Below are 8,413 nucleotides of genomic sequence, written 5' to 3'. Positions count from 1 at the left end.
AGTACTCCTGTTCTTTTTGTGGTATTTGAGTGCCTGGTTGCAAACAATAGATTTCTTAGTGTGTCTGGGATGATTACTGAATCTGTGAAGAGAAGTGTTTAGTAATCAATGGGTTTTATTAATAAATTTATATTTTCCCAAATACAACAAAATATACCAAAATATAAGAATCATTATAATATACAAAGTAGATAAAGGTAGGGGAAGGGAAACAACATCTATCCTCAGGGTCCATGTTAATCATAGACCTCTAAAAGGTCAGCTTAATTGTTTTCAGTTTTTCAGGCATTCCCTTTCTGCATAATGCCAGTCATTTGGTAGCTGCAAGATCAGCTGTATCACTGAGCCAGGCATTAATATTTGGTGGGGATCAACTTTTCCATTTTTGTAGGATTTTTTTTTTTAAAGCAACCAAAGCTGCACCTTGAAACCACACTGCCTTATTATCAGATAATCTTCACGTATCAGAAATATATCCAAGAGTGAACATTAAATGGGAGGGCTCCACCTTAGCATCAAATATTAAATTGGTCCTTTGATCCACCTCATATCAGAAATTGTTGATACAGGGGCAACCCAAAACATATAAGCTAATATAACACCGAGGGAGTTAAATTTCCAACAGCAGTCAGCATTTATTTGCCCATTACCCGATGTGGGGACCGGTATTTTCGAAAAAGTGTCTTTCAGTGAATAAGCCATATTCTCTAACCTATAGTTGCTTTTTAAACATTAGATACAATTGTATTCCATTAGGTTGGAGATGGTTGTGTATCCAAATCTCTATTCCAAGGAAGTCTCAAAGTATCAATCTTTGGCAGATTTTTTTGGGACAGAATAAAAAAGCTGAATAAATCCATGAAGTTTTCCTCCAAAGTAATAAAGGTTCTGGAGTTCCCAATGCTTCTGGTCCAACGATGTTCATATGTAAATGCTTGCCTGGAGATATTTCCATGCTCTGGTGCAGGAAAAGACAAATTGTTGCTGAAGATCTACAAATGGTTTAAATCGTTGGTTAGCTACATCAGTCATAATTCGTCGGTCCATTCAATCTCTCCATATCAAGGTTTTGCCACCACTTTTAAGGACTGGATTATTCCATAGGGCCCCCTCAGTGTGGAAGAATGGATGGAAGCAGAACTCTCCACCCAAGTTTGACCAAGCTTGCTTAACAGCTGTTATTGTGGATGTTCTGGAGCCATCAAATCTATAATAATTTGATCCTACAATGCCTGAAAGGGGGAGAGGGTATATCAATTTTTGGTCAATCTGAACCCACAAAATGCCTGTCTTAACAAAAAGGAGATCTGATTTTCCAAGTTGGGAAAATGAAATCCTCCCAGAGATAGGGGGATCTATAATTTGTTCAGAGCCAGTCTAGGTTTCTTACCTATACCCCAAACGAACATTCTGAAAATATTAGTGAATTTTTAAAAATAAATTTGAGGAATAGAAATAGGGAGACGCCTCAGGACAAACAAAATTCTGGGATGGACATTCATTAATTTTACCTCAAACTGAGGGTTAACAAAGTCCATCTCCCCACATAGTTAGCCACTTGGGCAATAATTGGTTATCCACAGGTTTCTTGTGTATAGTTGTCTGTAGGATTCAATTGTTGAAGCTGACTGTGAAGTCCTGGAAATTGATGCTGGGGTGGGAGTGTTCTAGAGGGAGTTTGATGGGTGAGGGAGATGGGTGGGTGGTTGAAGTTGTGATGGGTATCTATGAAGGAGTTTAGGACATCTGTCCAGAGGATGAAAATATCACCGATGTATTACAGGTATATCATTGGTTTCCTGGTGCATTCATCCAGAAATTCTTCCTTGAGGTGGCCCATGAAGATGCTGGCATATTGGGAAGCTATTCTAGCACCCGTGGCTGTTCACAGAGTTTGGGTAAAGTGTTTGTTGTTGAATGTAAAATAGTTATAGATGAGGATTCAATAGATGAGGTTGGCAATGTGTTTGGGGCAGGTATCTGTCCGCTATCTATAGTCTGGTAGATATTTGAGGCAGGCAGCGATGCCATCATAGTGAGGGATGTTGATGTATATAGTGTTCTAAGGGAGGTTGTTAATGTTGTGGCATTTCTGGAAGAAGTCAGTTGTTTCCTGGAGAAAACTGGCCTTTTGTGCGGTGAGTGCTATGATCAGATACAATACCTGGGTTTCCTTGTTTGTTTATCTTGGGAAGCATGTAGAAGGACCCTGCAGTGCATTCATGGGGAATGTGGTTGTAGAGTTTCTCTTGGCTTTGTTGGGGGGAGGATTTGATATCCTGAAATTCTTGGGTGAATTGTAGTGCAAGGTCTTCTGAGTTCTTTAAAGTAGGTGGTGTCAGAGAGTTGGCTGTTGGCCTCATTGATGTAATCATCATGGTTGAACATTTAGTAACTTTTTCCTAATATCAGAACTGTTACATTGACAAAGAAATAGCAACATAAATTGAAGAATGATTAAGAAAACATTTTACGTGTAATAGCAGTTTTATAACAGATGGAACTGAAAATGTTAAGCAGAAACGTTTTTTTGTTACATACAAAAACAGGCACAGCTATTGATATTAAAATACATTTACAAACCTGCTCAGAAGCAGAAAGATACAACACACAAAGGTGTTTTTGTAGAAGTTTGATGCACACCACACAAATTGAAGCATCTGAAAGGTATGACTTTCATTGTAGAAGAAACCAACAATGGAAGGCTAGCAAATGTAATGAACTTAGCATTTAAAGTTAAAATGATTAAAATCCCATTAGAGAAGAGATGCTCAGACCAGATTTCAAACTTGATTATGGAATACAATTTCCTTGAGATCATGAGCACAGATGCTTAGAAAGATCTTCCATCCTGGATCCGAAGAGCAACAGTTCTGAGCTAACTTGCAGCTAAGTCATATATCAGGCTTAACCATTGTGCACCTTTAAAGCAAATAGTTTTTAGAACAGTGGTCCCCAACCTTTTGAAGGTTATGCCCCCTACCCCTTTGTCCATGCCCCCCTGTCTGCACCCCCTTGGAGTCAGGGCCAGAAGCGGGGCCGTGGCTCAGGGGGTGGAGGCACGGATAGGGGTAAGGGGCCAAGGCTGGGGCTGCAGCTGGTAGTGGGTCTGGGTCCAGAGACAGAGCTGCGGCGGCCTGCAGGTAGGCACGGCTCTGTTCCTGCCCCCACTCCCGGCCTGGGCCTGGGCCAGGAATGGAGCTGCAGGCTGGGGCTGGGAGCAGAGCCACAGCCTGGCCACAGGGGGGCCAGCAGCCAGGACCCTTTCCCAGTGGGGAGCCATGCTGAGGCCAGGGTCAGGTGCAGGACCAGGAGTTGGGGGTGGGGCTGGAGCAGAGCTGGGGGTGGAGTGGCCCGTCCTTTCTCCCTGTCCCCTGAGGGAGCTGGTCCTGCCCATGCCCTCCCCCCGAACATTCCTCCACACACCCCTTGGGGGGGCACACCCCACAGTTTGGGGACTTCTGTTTTAGAAGATGGCATCTAATAACTCAACTATTTTAAACTCCGGAAACAAGTGTGCTGCACTTGACGAGGTAGGATTTGATAGGATAGAATAGCAGTAAGAGGATAAAGAGTCAATGTGGAAATCTGAAAATTAAGTGGATAATAAACTTGTGATGCTGAAAAGTCAGATGACAAAAGACATTTAAAAAATAGGCCCAGAATGTTGACCTATGCTTTTTTGAAGGTCCAAGGGTGTCAATGAATCACTATACTTCAGCTGATGGGTAAATAATCATAATGAAGTAAATATCAAATGAAAAATCATAGGCGGTTATAACAATTTAGGCACTGTAAAGACTGATTTTTAATCAAAGAAATTAGTTTAGAGTGTATGTATATAATCTAATAGTGACAAGTTCTTAGACTTCACAGGATCACAACAGTTAGAGATGGAAGAGATATTATATTATTATAACGTCTTTGCAGTTGCCGCCCCAAAAAGTTTGCAGTCATTTGCAAATTACTTGTTTTTCTTTTAAGAATGGGGCGGGATCTAATGATGCATTCAAAAAGTTGCAAGGTTACTGCAATGAAGCGTTCTTCCTGTTGTGAACATACCAGTCCTCTGTGAGTACTGTTCTTTATCATCAGGATGTCACTGAAAGCTTGCTAAAAATGGATTTGTAGTTTAGTGTTTAATTTTCTGCAGTGACTAAAGAAAGATAGAAATAAAAAGCACCTGGTCAAGACACTTGTGAAGTGTCAGGTTCAATGAGGCATTGAATTTACATTACACTATAGCATAAGAAAAAAGATGAAAAAACTTGATTTGGTAAGGATTTCTCTACCCCTATGAAGCGGTTTCCAAAGATTGAACACATCAATGGAATAGATCACATAGAAGTTTCTTTCATAATATTTTTCTTGCCTTTGGTATACTGTTTCTAGGGCCAGAAGGGAGAAATGCATTTTTTTTTGGTCAGAAGTGTCATACCAGCAAGAGTGTGAAAAGCTGTTTAAAGGACTTGCAGCAGCACAGAAACATGGGATAAATCCCTGAAGTTCCTCTAGGAAGAATAGCTTTTTTGCAAAAATTTAGCATTAGGGTGGGATAATTTTAAATTTGTGCAACTTGCTGACAAGTGAGGGGTGAAACAGTCACTTTTTCCACAGAGAGAGGGTGCAATGCTGCCATTCAAGGTAAACCTCAATTGCTGGTGCACAGTTGATTTTATTAAAATGAAAACCAGTTATGGGCAGGTTTTGTTTTTCATTCACAGTAGGGGAAATCGGGCACCATTAGGATTATCAGTGTCTCGCTACCTTGCTATTGTTCACTTTTAAATAAACCTCAGATACTGGTCTCTTGCCTGCTGCCATCCTTACTAATTCACTGGGCTCTGTTTGTTCTGTGAACCAACCCAAATAGTCCTTTATCATTGTCAAGGTTTCATAACACAATACCAAGTAAAGCCAAAACATTCTCACTCACCCCCACCCCAAAGGAAGGATTCTTGTATTAGGGAGGCCATTTCTTGGTGCTGTGAAGGTATGGAATACAGTAAGATACACAGCTATAGATGTGACACATCCTATAGGAAGGAAGTGTGTTCTGCCCCCCTTTAAAAAATTGGGGATTTATTTATTTCGTAAGTTTTAACAGATTTACAAATCCTTGCCTTGTAAATAATACACAAAGCAATAACTATTACAATAGTGAGCTTTTGTTTAGAGAAGCATTACACAGTAATATAAACATCAGATCTCTTTATTTTAGAGGGCATTGCATATTACAGAGTGAGCATCATTCTGTTACCCAAAGCCTGCTGTTTCTGCTGATTTTGTTAAATTGAGTGAAATCTCTAATTACACACTTAAACCTAGCATGTCTGTCAAACATTAATATTCAAAAAAATTGGACAGGTATGGTGGTTTGTTTTGCAGGTGAGTACTTTGACTATTGAAAAAAAATGGTAAACCAATATCTAAGTATTTATTTGTCCTCTATCTATTTTGCTCAATACATAATTGGTACATTAATTTTTCCACAATCTCACATTTTTCTGAACCATCCTGAGTTGCACTATTTTTCCTTTTCCAATGAGAGGCTCTCAGTAGCCTACCAGCTACTAGCAGATGAGAGATTAATTCTTCCTTTCATTGTACGTAGCCATTTCCACCATGAAGCCCCAGGAGGATTACCAAAGAATCATTTGGTAATAACTATCCAATAATTAGTAATATTTGGTTATAGACTGTATCCTAATACTCTGACTGGACTATAACCAAATATTACTAATTATTGGATAGTTATTACCAAATGATTCTTTGGTAATCCTCCTGGGGCTTCATGGTGGAAATGGCTACGTACAATGAAAGGAAGAATTAATCTCTCATCTGCTAGTAGCTGGTAGGCTACTGAGAGCCTCTCATTGGAAAAGGAAAAATAGTGCAACTCAGGATGGTTCAGAAAAATGGTTCAGATCTGAAGAAGTGAGCTGTAGCCCACGAAAGCTTATGCTGAAATAAATTTGTTAGTCTCTAAGGTGCCACAAGTACTCTGGTTCTTTTTATGTAGGCCATGTTTCTCCTAAATATCTTAAACTCTCTGGTTCATGATTTGGGTTAAGATGTGAATTATTTGCAATGAGTATCACTTGTGAGGCAAAATAACTTATGTCAAGTTCTAGCCCAAACCCCTACAGTAGCTTTTGCTAAATGATATGTACAGACTTCTGGAGGGCGTGATTTTTTATTAGTCCCTAATAGCCTAGCAATATTTATACTGCCGTAATTATTTTGTTCAATAAAGCTGTGTTTTGCTGGGTAAAGTGCTCCAATCCATTACTGCTTTGAGATGGTTGGCTTGATATAACATATGGAACAGCTAGTCCATCCTGCTTAATAGGGATGTACAAAGTATCTGCACTCACTCTAGGTCTTTCCTTATTCTATATAAATTCTAACACCATCTTCCGTATTCCGGCTAGAATTTTATCTGAGACAATTCACAGAAAGATTTAGAAACAAGAAAGATAGCCTTGACAAAATATTTTTGACTGACTATTCTTCGTAACCAAGCAATTTGCATACTCTCTCCACCATGGCAGATCTCTCTTAATTTGCTGAAGTAGGAGTTTACATCTAACTTCATAGCACTCTTCTAGGTTGAAAATTGAATTCCCAGGTATCGTATAGACTGTGCTTCCCATTTGTACCCAAATGTTTTCTAGAGGAAAGGCTTCTCAGAGTCTTGCACATGTATAGCTAGGGTTTCAGGTTTGACCTCATCTAGTTTGAATCCAGATGCTTTCCCAAAGCCCTATATTTCTTTGTATACTAATATTAAGGAAATGTTTGTTAGATAAAAATATTACATCATCAATCTACCTTCCTGGTTTATTTAACCTCTCAAGTGCTACTAGTTTCCCTACAGAACCCAATCAAAGCAAGTCCTATGAATTCTTGATGATCATGCATTTAACATACCTCTCACAAATAAGTCAGGAGTGATTTCCTGCTTTATATAAAGGTGAAAAAAATCTATCCCTGCATCAGCAGTGATCTTTCCTAATGGGCCAGTTAACCCCAAAAGAGGGTAAGACACTTAGAGTGATCCTAAGTGGGGCTTTTGGGTGATAACACAAAAACAATTAAATTCTTGTGTCTTTGCCATGATCATATTTGAACTGCCAGGTTGACATAAGATTCTGTTTTAGTAACTCTACCAAATATCTATCAATCTGTCCAATGTTTAGGTGATAGGAGAATGTAGGCACATTGACATGGGAGAAAACAAAATTATAAAGTTTGCAGACGACACAAAAATTAGGGGAGTGGTAAATAATGAAGACGATGGAGGCTGCTGATACAGAGCAATCTGAATTGCTTGATGATGGGTTCACGCAAACAATATGCATTTTAATATGGCTAAATATAAATGTATACATTTAGGAACAAAGAATGTAGGTCATACTTACAGGATGAAGGACTCTATCCTGGGAAGCCATGACTCTGAAAGATTTGGGGGTCATGGTAGATAATCAGCTGAACATGAGCTCCCCGTGTGAGGCTGTGGCCAAAGAAAATGTCATTTTGGGATGCATAAACAGAGGAATCTCAAGTAGGAGTAAAAAGGTTATTTTACCTTTGGGATTGACACTGGTGCAACCACTGCTAGAATACTGCATCCAGTTCTGGTGTCCACAATTCAAGGATATTGTTTAGTTGGAGAGAGTTCAGAGAAGAGCCATGAGAATGATTAACCGATTAGAAAACATGCCTTACAGAGTCAAGGAGCTCAATCAATTTAGCTTCACAAAGAAAAGGTTAAGGGGTGACTTGATTACAGTCCATAAGTACCTATATGGGGAACAAATATTTAATAATGGGCTTTTCAGTGTAGCAGAGAAAGGTATAACACAATCCAATGGCTGGAAGTTGAAGCTAGACAAATTCTGACTGGAAATAAGGCATAAGTTTTTAATAGTGAGGGTAATTAGCCATTGGAACAATTTATCAAAGGTTGTGATGGATTCTCCAACACTGACAATTTTTTTTTGGTAAAAGATATGCTCTGAGAATTATTTTGGGGAAATTCTATGACCTTCATTAAATAGGTCAGACTAGATGATCACAATGGTTCCTTCTGGCCTTAGAATCTGTGAATCTATGACTATGACTCTACATACAGCTTATAACTAACTTTTCCATTTTTCCCATTAGCCTGCCTTTCATAACTTTGCCCATCTGGGGTTGTCACTTTGAAACCAGTGATCTGCAGAGGTGCAGTCTATTAATTCCACCTTTGTCCTTTTTCTGTGATCCAGCACAGCTCATTCTTCCCCATTGCTCAGTCAGCATATTATATTGCAGTGCATATGGTCTCTTGTTTGCATGTTTTCCAGATTCAAGAAAAACAAACAAAAAAGTCCAATACACAAGCAAACACATTCAACCAGAAGATGAA

Source organism: Terrapene carolina, unplaced genomic scaffold (assembly GCF_002925995.2).
Source record: "Terrapene carolina triunguis isolate 2854851 unplaced genomic scaffold, T_m_triunguis-2.0 Scaffold179, whole genome shotgun sequence".
Classification (NCBI taxonomy): domain Eukaryota; kingdom Metazoa; phylum Chordata; order Testudines; family Emydidae; genus Terrapene; species Terrapene triunguis.
This window is presented reverse-complemented; position numbering follows the sequence as displayed.